The following is an 18,812-nucleotide window of genomic DNA, read 5'->3' on the forward strand; positions in this document are numbered from 1 at the left end:
GCCTGAAGTCTGGAACGCATAGACATCACCAGACGCTGGGTTTCATCCCTGGTGATGCTCTGCCAGGCCTCTACTGCAACTGTATTCAGTTCCTGCTTGTTCTTGGGGCATTTTCCCTTCAGTTTTGTCTTCAGCAAGTGAAATCCATGCTTATTCGGATTCAGGTCAGGTGATTGACTTGGCCATTGAATAACATTCCACTTTTTTTCCCTTAAAAAACTCTTTCGTTGCTTTTGCAGTATGCTTTGGGTTATAGTCCATCTGTACTCTGAAGCGCCGTTCAATGAGTTCTGAAGCATTTGGCTGAATATAAGCAGATAATATTGCCCGAAACACTTCAGAATTCATCCTGCTGCTTTTGTCACATCATCAATAAATACAAGAGAACCAGTTCCATTGGCAGCCATGCATGCCCATGCCATGACACTACCACCACCATGCTTCACTGATAAGGCAGTATGCTTAGGATCATGAGCAGTTCCTTTCCTTCTCCATAGTCTTCTCTTCCCATTACTCTGGTACCAGTTGATCTTGGTCTTATCTGTCCATAGGATGTTGTTTCAGAACTGTGAAGGCTTTTTTAGATGTCGTTTGGCAAACTCTAATCTGGCCTTCCTGTTTTTGAGGCTCACCAATAGTTTACATCTTGTGGTGAACCCTCTGTATTCACTCTGGTGAAGTCTTCTCTTGATTGTTGACTTTGACACACATACACTTACCTCCTGGAGAGTGTTCTTGATCTGGCCAACTGTTGTGAAGGGTGTTTTCTTCACCAGGGAAAGAAATCTTCGGTCATCCACCACAGTTGTTTTCCGTGGTCTTCCGGGTCTTTTGGTGTTGCTGAGCTCACCGATGCGCTTCTTCTTTTTAAGAATGTTCCAAACAGTTGTTTTGGCCACGCCTAATGTTTTTGCTATCTCTCTGATGAGTTTGTTTTGTTTTTCAGCTTAATGATGGCTTGTTTCACTGATTTTGACAGCTGTTTGCATCTCATCTTGAGAGTTGACAGCAACAGATTCTAAATAGCACACTTGAAATGAACTCTGGACCTTTTATCTGCTCACTGTAATTGGGATAATGAGGGAATAACACACACCTGGCCATGGAACAGCTGAGAAGCCAATTGTCCCATTACTTTGGTTCCTTAACAAGTGGGAGGCACATATGCAAACTGTTGTAATTCCTACACCGTTAACCTGATTTGGATGTAAATACCCTCAAATTAAAGATGACAGTCTACAGTTAAAGCACATCTTGTTTGTTTAATTTCAAATTCATTGTGGTGGTGTATAGAGCCAATAATGTTAGAATTGTGTCGATGTCCCAATATTTATGGACCTGACTGTATACGGTTATCTTTATAGATATCAAAATAACTGCTGAGTACATTCATTAGTACGATAGAAAATACAACTCTCTATCTAGATGCCAGATACACTGTTCGCCGTTTTTTTTTAGATGCAATAATATAGGTGCCTAAGCTTGTTGCAATGTCACGGATGATGTTGCAGAAATCTGGAACTTATAAATAAACATCCAACTGGCTTGATCCCAAATTAAGGAGCATATAGGTGAGCCCTATAAAACCCCTAGAGCTCTCCCTGACTGCTATGCCCATGCAAGGGTCTCTATACTAGACGTTTGCATGCCCACGTACCTAATACTGTGTGACACCTGAAAACCCTATAATAGTGAGGGGACACGACCACTGGCTCCCTGCACTTAATACGGACGGAGTAGGGTCACCTTAATACGGACGGAGTCAGGGTCACCTAGAATCAAAGCTTGCTGCTTTTTCAAGACTGCTAATCTAGTGCTGGTCTAATCAAGTGCTGATCTGCAAGTGCATTGGAGATATTCAGGAGATACTCAGGAGGTAATCTGGAGGTGGATACATTCTAAACAAGTAAGATTTGTTTGTTTTTTCCCTCTTTGCAATGGCAGACCTGGTTCTGTGCAGGAATTGTTGTGCTTTTATTTCAGGTTCCACTCTTCAGAGGTTTGGATACTGTCTGATCTGTAGACAGCTCTCCATAATGCAACAGGAAATTACCTTTTTGAAATATGAGATTTGTAAATTAACCATTAAGCAAACGCAGACTGAGAACATTGCAATGCCACTGCCACAGAGGCCCCCTAGAAATGGAAGATGGGTTACTGTAGGTTCTGGTAGACTGAGAGTTGTGGATAGAAGACATGTCCCACAGTCTGTGGCTCTCCATAATTCATTTGCAGCACTTTCAGAGTGCAAGAGCAACATGGCGGATGGCTCAAGCACAGTGGGTGAGAAACAATCATCTCCCATGCCTAAAGTATGCAAGACTGCAGCCAAAGACAAAAAGGAGAAGGTGAGGACTGATAGTAAGCAACTGTTGGTGGGCGATTCCATCATAAGAGGTGTGAAGTTTGAGGAGAATGGTGTTGTAAGATGTCTCCCTGGTGCTACCGCTAGCAGGGATAGACGACTGATCCTTAATATTGTTAGGCAAGCAAAACAGGAAAGGGAAGTGGATGTTATTATCCATCTGGGGACAAACGATCTGGCTTGCAATGAGGTTTCAAAGGTGAAATAATCTTTTCACACACTTGGAAAGGATATACGGGAGGTTGCATCAACTGTTTCATTCTCTGCAGTTTTGCCTGTGCATAACCTTCAGCATGACAGGAAGATGCGCATTAAGGGATTCAATGTATGGCTTGGTGAATGGTGTCGGAACCAAGGGTTTGGCTTTGTGTCTCATGTTAGCTCTTGTTGGAATGGAAAAGAACTGTACAAGAAAGATGGTTTGCATCTTTGTCTCAAAGGAACGAATGTCCTCGGTGAACAGTTCCAAGCATTTGCTAAGGAGCATTTAAACTAGGAAAGGGGGGCAAAAGAGTGATAATCCAGCAGTCCGACTGCCCCCCAGAACAATGCCAGAAAATGCCAGTAGCACAAAGTTTAAGAAATGACAAGCTCAGATTCTTATCTACAAATGCTCGCAGTTTAGGGAATAAGATCAATGAACTTGAGGCTATAATGGCATCTGAGAATATAGATGTAGTGGCTGTTACTGAGACATGGTTCAAGGGGAGTAATGACTGGGATATATCAATACAAGGGTTCTCTCTATACAGGAAAGACAGAGAAGGCAAGAAGGGGGGAGGGGTGGCCCTGTATGTGAAAGACAGCATAAAATCTAATTTGATACAAGTTAGCGAGAACAATTTAGAGTCAGTTTGGGTTACCTTGCAGCTTGATAATCATAAGGTAACTCATGTAGGTGTGATATATAGACCACCTAGCCAAGTCAAAGAATTAGATGATCTACTAGTTGAGGAAATAGCTAAAATGACATTGAAGGGGGAAGTTATCATTATGGGAGACTTCAATCTTCCTGATGTAAACTGGAAAACCAAAATAGCTAGTTCTGCCAGGAGTACAGATAGTCTAAATTCCCTAATGGGATTATCTCTACAACAAGTAGTTGAGGAGCCAACCCGGAAGGAGGCCATTTTAGATTTAGTATTCACAAATGGGAATTTGGTATATGATATTACTGTAGGGGAAAGCTTGGGATCTAGTGATCACCAGTCACTGTGGTTTACTATAAGTACAGTGACTGAGTCACACCACACAAAAACAAAAAAGTTTTAGATTTTAGAAAAACGGACTTTTCTAAAATTAGATTAGTGGTATACGAGTCCCTATCAGATTGGAACAGTTTCATTAGAGTCCAGGAGAAATGGGACTACTTAACCCCTTAAGGACCAGGCTCATTTTCACCTTAAGGACCAGGCCATTTTTTGCAAATCTGACCAGTGTCACTTTAAGTGCTGATAACTTTAAAACACTGACTTATCCAGGCCATTCTGAGATTGTTTTTTCGTCACATATTGTACTTCATGACACTGGTGAAATAAAGAAAATTTTTTTTATTTTTTTGCATAATAAAATACCCAATTTACCAAAAATTTTGAAAAATTAGCAAATTTCAAAGTTTCAGTTTCTCTACTTCTGTAATACATAGTAATACCCCCAAAAATTGCGATGACTTAACATTCCCCATATGTCTACTTCATATTTGAATTATTTTGGGAATGATATTTTATTTTTGGGGGATGTTACAAGGCTTAGAAGTTTAGAAGCAAATCTTGAAATTTTTCTGAAATTTACAAAAACCCAATTTTTAGGGACCACTACAGCTGAAGTCACTTTGCTAGGCTTACATAATAGAAACCGCCCAAAAATGACCCCATTCTATAAACTACACCCCTCAAGGTATTCAAAACTGAATTTACAAACTTCGTCAACCCTTTAGGTGTTGCACAAGAGTTATTGGCAAATGGGGCTGAAATTTGAGAATTAAATTTTTTTGCCTAATTTTCCATTTTAACCCATTTTTTCCACTAACAAAGCAAGGGTTAACAGCCAAACAAGACTGTATCTTTATTGCCCTGACTCTGCTGTTTACAGAAACACCCCATATGTGGCCGTAAACTATTGTACGGCCACACAGCGGGGCGTAGAGTGAAAGGTGCGCCATATGGTTTTTGGAAGCCAGATTTTGCTGGACAGTTTTTTTGACACCATGTCCCATTTGAAGCCCCCTGATGCACCCCTAGAGTATAAACTCCATTAAAGTGACCCCATCTAAGAAACTACACCCCTCAAGGTATTCAAAACTGATTTTTACAAACTTTGTTAACCCTTTAGGTGTTACACAAGATTTAATGGAAAATAGAGATACAATTTCAAAATTTCACTTTTTTGGCAGATTTTCCATTTTAATATTTTTTTTCCAGTTACAAAGCAAGGGTTAACAGCCAAACAAAACTCATTATTTATGGCCCTGATTCTGTAGTTTACAGAAACACCCCATATGTGGTCGTAAACTGCTGTGCGGGCACACGGCAGGGAGCAGAAGGAAAGGAATGCCATACGGTTTTTGGAAGGCAGATTTTGCTGGACTGTTTTTTTTGACACCATGTCCCATTTGAAGCCCCCCTGATGCACCCCTAGAGTAGAAACTCCAAAAAAGTGACCCCATTTTAGAAAGTACGGAATAGGGTGGCAGTATTGTTGGTACTAGTTTAGGGGACATATGATTTTTGGTTGCTCTATATTACACTTTTTGTGTGGCAAGGTAACAAGAAATAGCTTTTTTGGCACGTTTTTTTTGTTATTTACAACATTCATCTGACGGGTTAGATCATGTGGTAATTTTATAGAGCAGGTTGTCACGGACGCGGCGATATCTAATATGTATACAATTTTTTTTATTTATGTAAGTTTTATACAATAACATATAATATAATAACAAAAAATTGTTTAGTGTCTCCATAGTCTAAGAGCCATAGTTTTTTCAGTTTTTGGGCGATTATCTTGAGTAGGGTCTAATTTTTTGCGGGATGAGATGACGGTTTGATTGGCACTATTTTGGGGTGCATATGACTTTTTGATCGCTTGCTATTACACTTTTTGTGACGTAAGATGGCAAAAAATAGCTTTTTTTTTACACCGTTTTTTTTTTTTTTACGGTGGTCACCTGAGGGGTTAGGTCATGTGATATTTTTATAGAGCCGGTCGATACGGACGCGGCGATACCTAATATGTATACTTTTTATTTATGTAAGTTTGAAACAAAAAAAATCATGTTATAGTGTTTCCATAGTCTAAGAGCCATAGTTTTTTCAGTTTTTGGGCGATTATCTTGAATAGGGTCTCATTTTTTGCGGGATGAGATGACTGTTTGATTGGTACTATTTTGGCGTACATGCGACTTTTTTGATCACTTTTATTACCTTTTTTGGGAAGTAAGGTGGGCAAATTTCAATTTTCTCTTTTTCTTTTTTTTTTTTTTATGGCGTTCACCGTGCGGGGAAAGTAACATCACCGTTTTATAGATCAGGTCGTTACGGACGCGGCGATACCTAATATGTGTAGTGTATTTTATTTTTTTAATTTTTATTCAGTGATAAATGTTTTTTTTTATCTTAACTTTTTTCACTTTTTTTTACCCAGACCTACTTGGTTCTTGAAGATCCAGTGGGTCAGATGTCTGTATAATACAGTACAGAACCTATATAGGGTTCTGTACTGTATTTTACTTACACTGAACAGATCTATGCTTTTAGCATAGATCTGTTCAGCACCATGGACAGCAAGACGCCTGAGCAAGCGTCCTGTTGCCATGGGAACCTTCCCCGTCTGCCACAACTTCGCAGACGGGGAAGGGTGAGGACGGGGCTTCGGGGGGCTCTCTCCCTCTCCATTGAGGGGGCTGCAAAGGCACAGCAGCCCCCCGATCGGAGAGGGAGGAAGCTCCCTGCGCTGTTAACCTTTTCCATACAGCGGTCCGTACGGACCGCTGTATGGAAAGGGTTAAACGGCTGACATCGCATCAACGATGTCAGCCGTTTATACCAGGGTGCCAGCAATGTGCTGGCACCCTGGTATAACCCACTAGACGCCAACGATTATTCAACGGGAGGCGGGCGGGGGATCGCGTGCCGCAACGCCCCCACCGCCTGCGACACCCCCCCCTGCACCACCCGCTGCCATCAAATCGTGCAGGGGTGCAAAATCTTGATTTTAGGCACTCTGAAGTTTCTGATCCCCGCGGTCAGGGACCGCGGGGATCAGAAACTGAAAAAAGTGCAGCAAACCGCAGGTCTGAATTGACCTGCGGTTTGCTGCGATCGCCGACACGGAGGGTCACATGACCCCCCCTGGCGTTTTGACAGTATGCCGGCTGAATGATTTCAGCCGGCATCCTGTTCAGATTAACCCCTGGGGCGCCGGAATGCCGATTTAAAGATAGGACGTACCAGTACGTCCTTGGTCCTTAAGGACTCGGGAAATAGGGCGTACCGGTACGTCCTATGTCCTTAAGGGGTTAAAAGAGGCACTATTGAAGGCAACAGAAAATTGCATTAGGCTTGTCAGTAAAAGCAAAAAAAGGAAAAGACCAATGTGGTACTCAGCAGAAGTGGCCAAAATCATTAAAAACAAAAAGATAGCATTTAGGAATTATAAAAAAAAAAAAAAAAAAAAAAACGAGGATGACAAGCTAATTTACAAGATTAGGCAGAGAGAGGCCAAACAAGTTATAAGAGCTTCTAAAGCACAGGCAGAAGAGAAATTAGCTCAGTCAGGGAAAAAAGGCGATAAGGCATTCTTCAGATACATAAATGAGAAAAGGAAACTAAAACAAGGAATTACAAAATTAAAAACAAGAGGAGGAAGGTATATAGAAGAAGATAAAGAACTAGCTGACTGCCTCAATGAATACTTCTGTTCAGTCTTTACGAAGGAAAAGGACCTCAGTTAGGAAAGAAGACTAATGAATCTTTTGATGCATGTGTCTTTACAAAGAAAGAGGTTCTAAGTCAGCTGTCTAAAATCAATACAAATAAGTCACAGGGGCCTGATGGGATACACCCAAAGCTATTAAAAGAGCTCAGCGGTGAACTAGTAAAACCATTAACAGATTTATTTAACTAATCACTGGCAACAGGAGTCGTCCCAGAAGATTGGAAATTAGCAAATGTTGTGCCCATTCACAAGAAAGGTAGTAGGGAGGAATCGGGCAACTATAGGCCAGTAAGCCTGACATCAATAGTGGGGAAATTAATGGAAACCATACTTAAGGAGAGGATTGTCGAACATCTAAAATCCCATGGATTGAAAGATGAAAAACAGCATGGGTTTACTTCAGGGAGATCATGTCAAACTAATCTTATAGATTTTTTTGATTGGGTGACTAAAACAATAGATGGCGGAGGTGCAGTAGACATCGCTTATCTAGACTTCAGTAAGGCTTTCGATACTGTCCCACACAGAAGGCTTATCAATAAATTGCAGTCTTTGGGCTTGGACTCCCATATTGTTGAATGGATTAGGCAGTGGCTGAGGGACAGGCAACAGAGGGTTGTAGTTAATGGAGTATATTCAGACCAAGGTCTTGTTACCAGTGGGGTACCTCAGGGATCTGTTCTGGGACCCATATTGTTTAATATCTTTATCAGCGAAATTGCAGAAGGCCTCGATGGTAAGGTGTGTCTTTTTGCTGATGACACAAAGATTTGTAACAGGGTTGATGTTCCTGGAGGGATACACCAAATGGAAAAGGATTTAGGAAAACTAGAGGAATGGTCAAAAATCTGGCAACTAAAATTTAATGTGGATAAGTGCAAAATAATGCACCTGGGGCGTAAAAACCCAAGAGCAGAATATAAAATCTGTGATACAGTCCTAACCTCAATATCTGAGGAAAGGGATTTAGGGGTCATTATTTCAGAAGACTTAAAGGTAGGCAGACAATGTCATAGAGCAGCAGGAAATGCTAGCAGAATGCTTGGGTGTATAGCAAGAGGAATTGCCAGTAGATAGAGGGAGGTGCTCATGCCGCTCTACAGAGCACTAGTGAGACCTCATTTGGAGTATTGTGCTCAGTACTGGAGACCATATCTCCAGAAGGATATTGATACTTTGGAGAGAGTTCAGAGAAGAGCTACTAAACTGGTACATGGATTGCAGGATAAAACTTACCAGGAAAGATTAAAGGACCTTAACATGTATAGCTTGGAAGAAAGACGAGACAGAGGAGATATGATAGAAACTTTTAAATACATAAAGGGAATCAACAAGGTAAAAGAGGAGAGAATATTTAAAAGAAGAAAAACTGCTACAAGAGGACATAGTTTTAAATTAGCGGGGCAAAGGTTTAAAAGTAATATCAGGAAGTATTACTTTACTGAGAGAGTAGTGGATGCATGGAATAGCCTTCCTGCAGAAGTGGTAGCTGCAAATACAGTGAAGGAGTTTAAGCATGCATGGGATAGGCATAAGGCCATCCTTCATATAAGATAGGGCCAGGGGCTATCCATAGTACTTAGTATATTGGGCAGACTAGATGGGCCAAATGGTTCTCATCTGCCGACACATTCTATGTTTCTAAGCCAGCAAGGAAACAAATAAAGGAAAAAAACTTATCTGAGGAAACAACAGCAGCAGCCTCCAGCAGTGAACACCTCATCCAGGAAGTAGTATAAACCGCAAAGTGAGGCAGTATGGGAGGGAATATAAAGGGAGACAATTAGTCTAAATAGGTGACACCTGGGAGAAGGAAAGGAGATGACAAAGTGAAACCAAAACAAAGAACGTCATGCAAGAGGTAGAGAAGAACGTCTGCCAGACCTTCTCACAGAACTGGCGGTGACATGCAATTGGTAACAACACGCTTTTAGGCACCTAGAGTTGTCATTCACAGCAGACTATCATTAATGACACTAGTGAATTCGTCATTCACAACAGATAATTCTTATAATAGATCATTGTGTCTAGTCCGACCTATGGACCAGAACCAACCCCTCCACAGCAATTTAGTGGAAGTGATTCCCATACAATTAGGTAAGATATGGTGCATTGAAGATACTGCACCAATTTTGATATATCAATGGTACTTGCGTGCCCGGGAATGAATAGTCAGAGTGAGCACATAGAATAGCTGATGTATTCGGTAAACACACCAGTCCGGCTGCACCACTGATAGTCTGTAGGAGGAAGAAACAGAGGAAGATGTAACTAACGCAATAGCCTTACTGCTGACCTTAGTGTCCAATGATCTGAGTGGCCTATGCTCCTGCGGACTCTCCTGCGCCAACGCCTCAATAGATAAAATGCGAGATCGCTGGTGACTGCTCATAATGCGATTTAAATAGCCCGCTTAGTGATAGTGATGCGGTGGGAAGGCCCTTCTTGTCGCGCTGTAAAGTGTCGGACGCCGCATTTGTAAGTTGAATGGGAATAGGCGTGTTCTGGTGACGTGATACGCATCACACCAATGCGTCGCTAGTCACCTGACGACACCACGCCCCCTAGGTCACATGGTCCCACCGCGGCATCGCTGGACGTGTCTCCGCCGGCTTCGGTCATGCGATTCAGCTATGTGAACTCACCGCCGACCAATACATCATCCATAGAAGGTAGATGTTAGGAACACTAGTGGGCGTAAGAACATTTAAATATATATCAAACCCCCATAATAAGAACCTATAGGGGTAATACCATATAGATCCATAGTCATAATGATAAGAAAAAAGGGAATCTGCAGACGGGAGGGGTATGGGTACTAGGTCCACGTCTGACTAGGCACATTCATGTTGTGTATCTTATTATTGTGCCGGGTAGATGTGGGCAATAATGAAAAGAGAGAGTGAAAAGTACAGTGTTGGAGATGGCCACAGTACCTCCCCTACTCACGTGCAACACCATAATCCGGTATTCACTATCTCATTGCTAAAATGGCCGGCTATAGAAAGCATGAGAAATCAAATGTTCTCATTCAGTCCTATTGGCGACATGGTATTTAACATAAAGATCCATTTGGATTCTTTCTGCTTTAGGATCGTATCAATATCTCCTCCCCTGATAGAGTGTTTGATTGTTTCTATCATTGAGAAGCGTAGTGTATTAGGGTTAGCTCCATGCAGGAGCACCACATGTCTAGACAGTGGTTTGCCACGTTTATGATGAACGTCACCTACGTACTACAGTATGCTCTTCTTGAAGGCCCTACAAGTTTTACCAACATATTTCATGCCGCACCCACATGTGCCAAGTATACAAGGCCTTCAGTGTTGCAATTCGCAAATGTGCGGGCTGTGTATGTGCATTCATGATTACTATTAGATAAAGTGTTCCCCACTTCCACGAATGAGCAGGCTTTGCATCTGCCACATTTGTAGGTACCACACCTCCTATCCATCAGCCAGGTATCGGGTGCAGGGGGTGCCTCAAAGTGGCTATGTACCAATTGGTCTCCAATACTTCGTCCTCGTCTGAATGTAATAGATAAACATTCAAACATAAGAACATGAAGTATTTTATCTTGTATAAAGGTATGGCTAAGGTTGATTGTGGTCACCTGATTTTTTGACCCCGAACCCCATTGAAGTCAATAGGGACCCAAACTTTTGAGCACTAAAATGGCTGTAAAAATGTCATGGAAAGGGCTAGAGGGCTGCAAATGGCATCAAAATGTGGTTAAGAGCATGGCAAGTGCTCTTCAAACAAATGTGAATAGGGAAATTATTTTAAATATCATAAAAATACCAAAAAATAGAAAATGATAATCTTGATCTAGGAGGACGAGGTCCATATTGAGTAGGAGGTTGAGGAGGCGGTGGATGTAGAAGCAGCGGTGGAGGAGGAGGTAGCCTACACTGCTTTTTGGTTTTAAATTTATTTTTTTAAATTAGGGTACACCCCAAAAGCTCAGGCCATGTGCCCAATTTGGAGACCCAGAAGTTGCAGGGGCTGACCCCTGACAGTTAGTTCGTGTAGGCGTGTGCACACTTACTGCCCCATGTCCCTGTGATGTTCACGATCCAATCTGCTCTATCAACTTTCGATGTTCTTTTAGGTGCTTACCATGGTGATCACGGGTGGCGGGGAATCAGGGTTCCAGACCGGAGAGGGAGCCTGAGAAAAGGATACCACATGCAAGGGAGGTCAATGGATGAAATTAAATGTAATCGAGCGGAAATGTGGGACAAAGTATTAAAGCATAAGCTTGCCGGTAATCCCATGTCCGTGCAAGTATGCAAAAGGGGTGACCCTGCAGCGCCTGAAGACGCTGGATGGTAACTATGCTCCCATGGGGGGGAACCTCTAGCTCCCGTTGGCCCATCCTCTCCCTAGGTCCTTTCCTGCCCCTTGGTCTCAGCCTGCACCTTTCCTAGCCATCTCCTCCCACCCCTTCTTTCTTCAGGCCTTTGATCACATCACCTTCCTCAGCTCCCTTTCTAATTTATTCCCCAGCTTTGCCAGGACTAAGCCTCCCCCTTTCTTTGTCTGTCCCTGAAACCCAGGACCCACTTTTTCTCCACTTTCCAGGGAGGCTGCCCAGCTAGTCACTTTCTTCTGGAGGTCCCGCGGTTTCCTACCCGCAGATGGTGCCACTTTCCTGTCTGGCGTTCTAATTCGAGGCCCCAGATTTCTCCATGACTAGGCCGCATCCCGTCTCCGCCTCCCTTTTCTTCTTAGCACCTCCATTTCTTGGGAGGGGGTCTTCCTCCCTCCCAATCACCTTCAAGCACAAGATTTGTATCAGTGAGTGGAGTTTTTTTTTGCCTTTTCAAGCCTCCATTTTCTCTGCAATTCTGGCATTTACTTGGCCTGGTCCAGCACCTCTCCTTGACAGCTCCATCTCTCCTGCAGCACCTCTTTGTTTCAAGTTTGCCTTTGTGGTAACTGGTTTAGCTAACCATCCTGCTTTTGCTGCAGCCTTGGTTGCTAAAGTCTATGAACTTTGGGCCAAACAGCTTGTTTGGTCCTTGCCCACTGATTCTGACCAAGCAGACCCTCCCTGTTTTTGCTTCTCGGTATCTATGTGATCTTTCCTTGGAGTTCACTCACCGAACAGCAGTCAATTCTGTAGCAGTCTACCAGATGGTGATACGGGGCAGCAGAAGCAGTATCTAAAACAGTGCTCATAGCTCTCCCATTCCTGGGTGAAAAGATTTTTGGCAAGCACCTGTAAGAACTTTATCTCTGAAGCCACAAGCAACAAGAGTTCCCTCTTACCTTAGAACTGTCCCTGCACCTCCTCGGCAGCACTTTCCCAATGATTTAGCTCCTTTTGGGACTCTTCTTTTCATCAGGACAAAAAGGCTTCCCAGTCCTCCATCAATGCCAAGCACTCCTGGCACAACCACACTAAGCCTTCCAAGCCCCTGCTTGCGAAACCCTATTTAATATGAAGGCCTTCCCCTACTTGAGTCCTTCCCTCAGGTGGGGGAGGGTCTTCAGAAGACCTGGGTCACAAGTGTTGACGACGCTTGGGGCTTATAAGTGGTATTCTCCAGATACAAAATTGAATTCTCATCCCTCTCTGAAACAAGCTCTTTCCGTCGTCACTTCAGTCCAAGTCTCAGGAGGCTGCCTTTTTTCAGGCTATTCATTCCCTTCATGTTCCAGCCTCAGAACACTTTCAAGGGTTTTACTCAAACCTCTTCACATTGTCAAACAAGGACGACTCTCTACGTCCCATCCTGGATCTAAAGACCCTCATTCAATTTGTCCAGGTCTGCTGCTTTTGTACAGAATCTATTGCAAGCTTAAACCTGCTGAAGGGGAAATGAGTATCCCTGAAATGCGTTTATTTTATGCTAATGTATCTTGAACTATCCTTCATCCCTCTGATGCCGTTCTTTTTGCACCAAAACCACATTGCTTCCTTTGATAGATTGTTGTAGAGGCCCAAAGGTAGTCTATCTGCGGCAGCATATCTGGCACATCAGATTTCAGTCTCTACAATAGAGTTGTGCCTATCCTTAGCACAACTTCTGAAAGTGAGCCTTCATTTTAGAGATGTAAATGATAAAGGTAAGAAAAGTCGACAGGCACTCTATATCTGGTTTTAGAGGATATTTATTGATTGATATTGTACAAGGTTTTTATTAAAAATATTGCTATTTAATTTTAAAAAAATTGAAATATTAAAATGTTGAAATCCCTTATTTGTTATGGTGGGGGAAGGGTGGTGTGGTCTGGGTACCAAGGTGTTTTATTACCCCTAAACTTACAGAATATCTATAATTCCCTGATGACTCCATGGAACAAAAAATAATAATTTCCAAGTCATATACAACACAATGAAACTCAATCAACCGAGAAAACAACTGAGAACTTCCTAATTACGAAAAACTCTATTATGAAAACCCCCAAGCCTCCTTACCTCAGAAAACCAATATGAACTACAAACAACACTAATGAACAAATAAATAACAAAACGCACATACCCCCCCCAAAAAACGCACCGAAACCGCATATGCGTTTTTTGTGTGAAATAAACACCATACTATACCAATATAGTAGGAAACAGACCCAAAAGAAATGAAAAAAGAGAAAAACATCCAGATCCAGCCAAACAAGGATACACATGGATAACATAAAGCAAAAACATACACGGAACACAAGAAATAAAGACTTTAGACCAAAAATAACCTCACTATCCATGATAACTATCAATATCTTGAATTCCAACACCCCAGGAAACAAACAAAAATACTGGATGTACAAAAAAAGTCAAAAAAAAAAATACAATCTGACTAAAAACGCATATACCCCCAGAAAAACGCGTCAAAAACGCACCTGCGTTTTTTATGCCATTCAGTTCACAAACATATAAATATCCTATCTCTGGCAACAAAACGAGGAAAAAAACTAAACACAATACCTTAAAAAGAGAATATAGATAAAGGAATACCAGTAAATAAGATCGAAACACATCTACAATTAAACACAAAGAAAAAAATTACAATTAAATTAATTAAACTTCCTTCCCTAAAAACATGATAATTGGGAATCCAGCGAAAGAAAGCGTGGAACACATAGTGCGCATCAGCTAGAGCTCTATCGAACAGGTACCTAACTCAGACCAAAGGGTGAGTACAATTACTGTGTGGGACTCCACCAGCAACCAACTGTAAGCAAATATGACATTACCAACTCTTGGCTTAAACTAAAGACAAGTTCCACCTATATTATCGCATGTGGATATACATGTAGAGACTATTTCTCAGCTATCCTATTTTTATTCTTATTTTTCTTTTATTTTTTATATCCATTAAGATATATATATATATATATATATATATATATATATATATATATACACACACACACACCTGCATTTTATCCTAAACTTTTTGACATATCTTGGAGACATTTTTTGAACATCATCGGATCCTTTATATTTTCATATCGAATATCAACTTCTTTCACTCTCGATCATATTTTGAACTTTTATATGAACTTTTTTATAAAAATTCTTTATAATCATTTTCTATTTCACTATTTGAATTCAATTTTTTGTTCCACCATTTAGTCCCCCTCCACCTAGGTGTCCACATCAACCCCTCCCCCATCGGGATATTTTTCAGGTTACACCTTGGTACCCAGACCACACCACCCTTCCCCCACCATAACAAATAAGGGATTTCAACATTTTAATATTTCAATTTTTTTTAAAATTAAATAGCAATATTTTTAATAAAAACCTTGTACAATATCAATCAATAAATATCCTCTAAAACCAGATATAGAGTGCCTGTCGACTTTTCTTACCTTTATCATTTACATACTTACCAGTGGGCAGGTGAACCACCTCTGACAAGAGCACCATTCCAAGGGAATAATTTGGGAGAGCCACTATTACTCTAGTATAAACCACTTCATTTTAGAGATCTCTGCCCTCGGCTGATTGCCCAGGACGTATTTACCCTATGTTGCTCTTTTTTCTGTTTCTACAGCAATTCCATGCCTCTTATTTGAAGATAGGACAGACACCTTGACTTCACAGCCCAAAATGAGCAGGAATTTAAATGAATGAAAATAAATGAACTATCTTTTCCAACAGAGCTATATATCAATTTGCTCAGCTCCCCTACTACATCACCTGCTGCCTTTAGCTCAGATGTTCATCGTGACAGGTTCCCTTTTAACCACTTCAACCCCCTAGCTGAATCCCCCTTAATGACCAGGCCACTTTTTACACTTCTTCACTACACTACTTTCACCGTTTATTGCTCGGTCATGCAACTTACCACCCAAATGAATTTTACCTCCTTTTCTTCTCACTAATAGAGCTTTCATTTGGTGGTATTTCATTGCTGCTGACATTTTTAAATTTTTTTTTTATTAATCAAAATTTAATGATTTTTTTTTGCAAAAAAATGACATTTTTCATTTTCAGTTGTAAAATTTTGCCAATAAAATGACATCCATATATAAATTTTTCGCTAAATTTATTGTTCTACATGTCTTTGATAAAGACTGTTTGGGTAAAAAAAAAAAATAATGGTTTGGGTAAAAGTTATAGCGTTTACAAACTATGGTACAAAAATGTGAATTTCCGCTTTTTGAAGCAGCTCTGACTTTCTGAGCACCTGTCATGTTACCTGAGGTTCTACAATGTCCAGACAGTGCAAACACCCCACAAATGACCCCATTTCAGAAAGTAGACACCCTAAGGTATTCACTGATGGGCATAGTGAGTTCATAGAACTTTTTATTTTTTTGTCACAAGTTAGCGGAAAATGATGATTATTTTTTTTTTTTTCTTACAAAGTCTCATATTCCACTAACTTGTGACAAAAAATAAAAAAACTTCCATGAACTCACTATGCCCATCACAAAATACCTTGGGGTGTCTTCTTTCCAAAATGGGGTCACTTGTGGGGTAGTTATACTGCCCTGGCATTTTAGGAGCCCAGATGCGTGAGAAGAAGTTTGAAATCAAAATCTGTAAAAAATGACGGGTGAAATCCTAAAGGTGCTCTTTGGAATGTGTGCCCCTTTGCCCACCTAGGCTGCAAAAAAGTGTCACACATCTGGTATCGCCGTACTAAGGAGAAGTTGGGGAATGTGTTTTGGGGTGTCATTTTACATATACCCATGCTGGGCGAGAGAAATATCTTGGCAAAAGACAACTTTTCCCATTTCTTTATACAAAGTTGGCATTTGACCAAGATATTTATCTCACCCAGCATGGGTATATGTACAATTACACCCCAAAACACATTCCCCAACTTCTCCTGAGTACGGCGATACCAGATGTGTGACACTTTTCTGCAGCCTAGGTGGGCAAAGGGGCCCACATTCCAAAGAGCACCTTTAGGATTTCACCGGCCATTTTTTACAGATTTTGATTTCAAACTACTTCGCACACATTAGGGCCCCTAAATTGCCAGGGCAGTATAACTACCCCACAAGTGACCCCATTTTGGAAAGAAGACACCCCAAGGTATTCCGTGAGGGGCATGGCGAGTTCCTAGAATTTTTTATCACAAGTTAGTGGAATATGAGACTTTGTAAGAAAAAAATATTATTTTCGGCTAACTTGTGACAAAAAAAATAAAAAAATTCTAGGAACTCGCCATGCCCCTCACGGAATACCTTGGTGTGTCTTCTTTCCAAAATTGGGTCACTTGTGGGGTAGTTATACTGCCCTGGCATTCTAGGGGCCCTAATGTGTGGTAAGTAGTTTGAACTCAAAAGGTGTAAAAAAATGACCTGTGAAATCCGAAAGGTGCTTTTTGGAATGTGTGCCCCTTTGCCCACCTAGGCGGCAAAAAAGTGTCACACATCTGGTATCGCCGTACTCAGGAGAAGTTGGGGAGTGTGTTTTGGGATGTCATTTTACATATACCTATGCTGGGTGAGAGAAATATCGTGGAAAAAGACAACTTTTCCCATTTTTTTTATACAAAGTTGGCATTTGACCAAGATATTTATCTCACCCAGCATGGGTATATGTAAAATGACACCCCAAAACACATTCCCCAATTCTCCTGAGTACGGCGATACCACATGTGTGACACTTTTTTGCAGCCTAGATGCGCAAAGTGGCCCAAATTCCTTTTAGGAGGGCATTTTTAGACATTTGGATCCCAGACTTCTTCTCACGCTTTCGGGCCCCTAAAATGCTAGGGCAGTATAAATACCCCACATGTGACCCCATTTTGGAAAGAAGACACCCCAAGGTATTCAATGAGGGGCATGGCGAGTTCATAGAAATTTTTTTTTTTTTTTTTTTGGGCACAAGTTAGCGGAAATTGATATTTTTTTTGAATTTTCTCACAAAGTCTCCCTTTCCGCAAACTTGAGACAAAAAAATAAAAAAAACTTCCATGAACTCTATGCCCCTCACAGAATACTTTGGGTTGTCTTCTTTCCGAAATGGGGTCACATGTGGGGTATTTATACTGCCCTGGCATTTTAGGGGCCCTAAAGCATGAGAAGAAGTCTGGAACATAAATGTCTAAAAAATTTTACGCATTTGGATTCCGTGAGGGGTATGGCGAGTTCATGTGAGATTTTATTTTTTGACACAAGTTAGTGGAATATGAGACTTTGTAAGAAAAAAAAAAAAAAAAAAGAAGAAAAAAGATTTCTTTTTCGCTAACTTGGGCCAAAAAAATGTCTGAATGGAGCTTTACAGGGGGGTGATCACCCATATAGACTCCCTGATCACCCCCCTGTAAGGCTCCATTCAGACGTCCGTATGTGTTTTGTGGATCCGTAAAAATCATATGGACGTCTGAATGGAGCCTTACAGGGGGGTGATCAATGACAGGGGGGTGATCAATGGTGTCATGCCGCCGTTGCGCTAGAGTAATACACTTGTATGCTCTATACGATTACTGTAGTGCAGCAGCAGCATGAAGCGCATGGCGGCATAGCAACCAATGATGCCGTGCTCTCCTGCTGTTAAGCAGGATGCCAGGCTGGGATACCACGTACCGCTCACGTCCGTGTGCATTCGGCCTAACATGGATCAGGCCAGGTTATCCCAGGCTTTGATTTTGAATACCCAGAAATCGAAGATGTTACAGCAAAAGGTCTCAAAGCTGTTTTTGCATTTTACTGGATTCAGAAGCCAAGAGATCCTTTCTTGTTCCAGCGATGATCCTGAAAGTCAGTGATTCAGTCTTTGGCATATACTGTATTATCCTATATCTGATGGGCTCACCACTTTTCAAAAGTGACTGAAAGAGTAAGATGTGACTAATTAAAACACTATTATGGCACTATAAGTGGCTTAAAGAGCTTGATAAATGTGTCCCAAAGTTTCTCATCTCTGGTAGACAAATACCTGCAACAGATATTTTAGGATGTGCATTATCAGCATAGTTGTCCTTTATACGGATTTATACTAAACACAATGGCAGACAAAACTGATGCAACTTGCATGCAAAACCATCAGATTTTTACTGAACAGACCCTGACAATCTGTATTACTCATGTGAAAGAGGCCTTACAA

Source organism: Bufo gargarizans, chromosome 4 (assembly GCF_014858855.1).
Source record: "Bufo gargarizans isolate SCDJY-AF-19 chromosome 4, ASM1485885v1, whole genome shotgun sequence".
Taxonomy (NCBI): domain Eukaryota; kingdom Metazoa; phylum Chordata; class Amphibia; order Anura; family Bufonidae; genus Bufo; species Bufo gargarizans.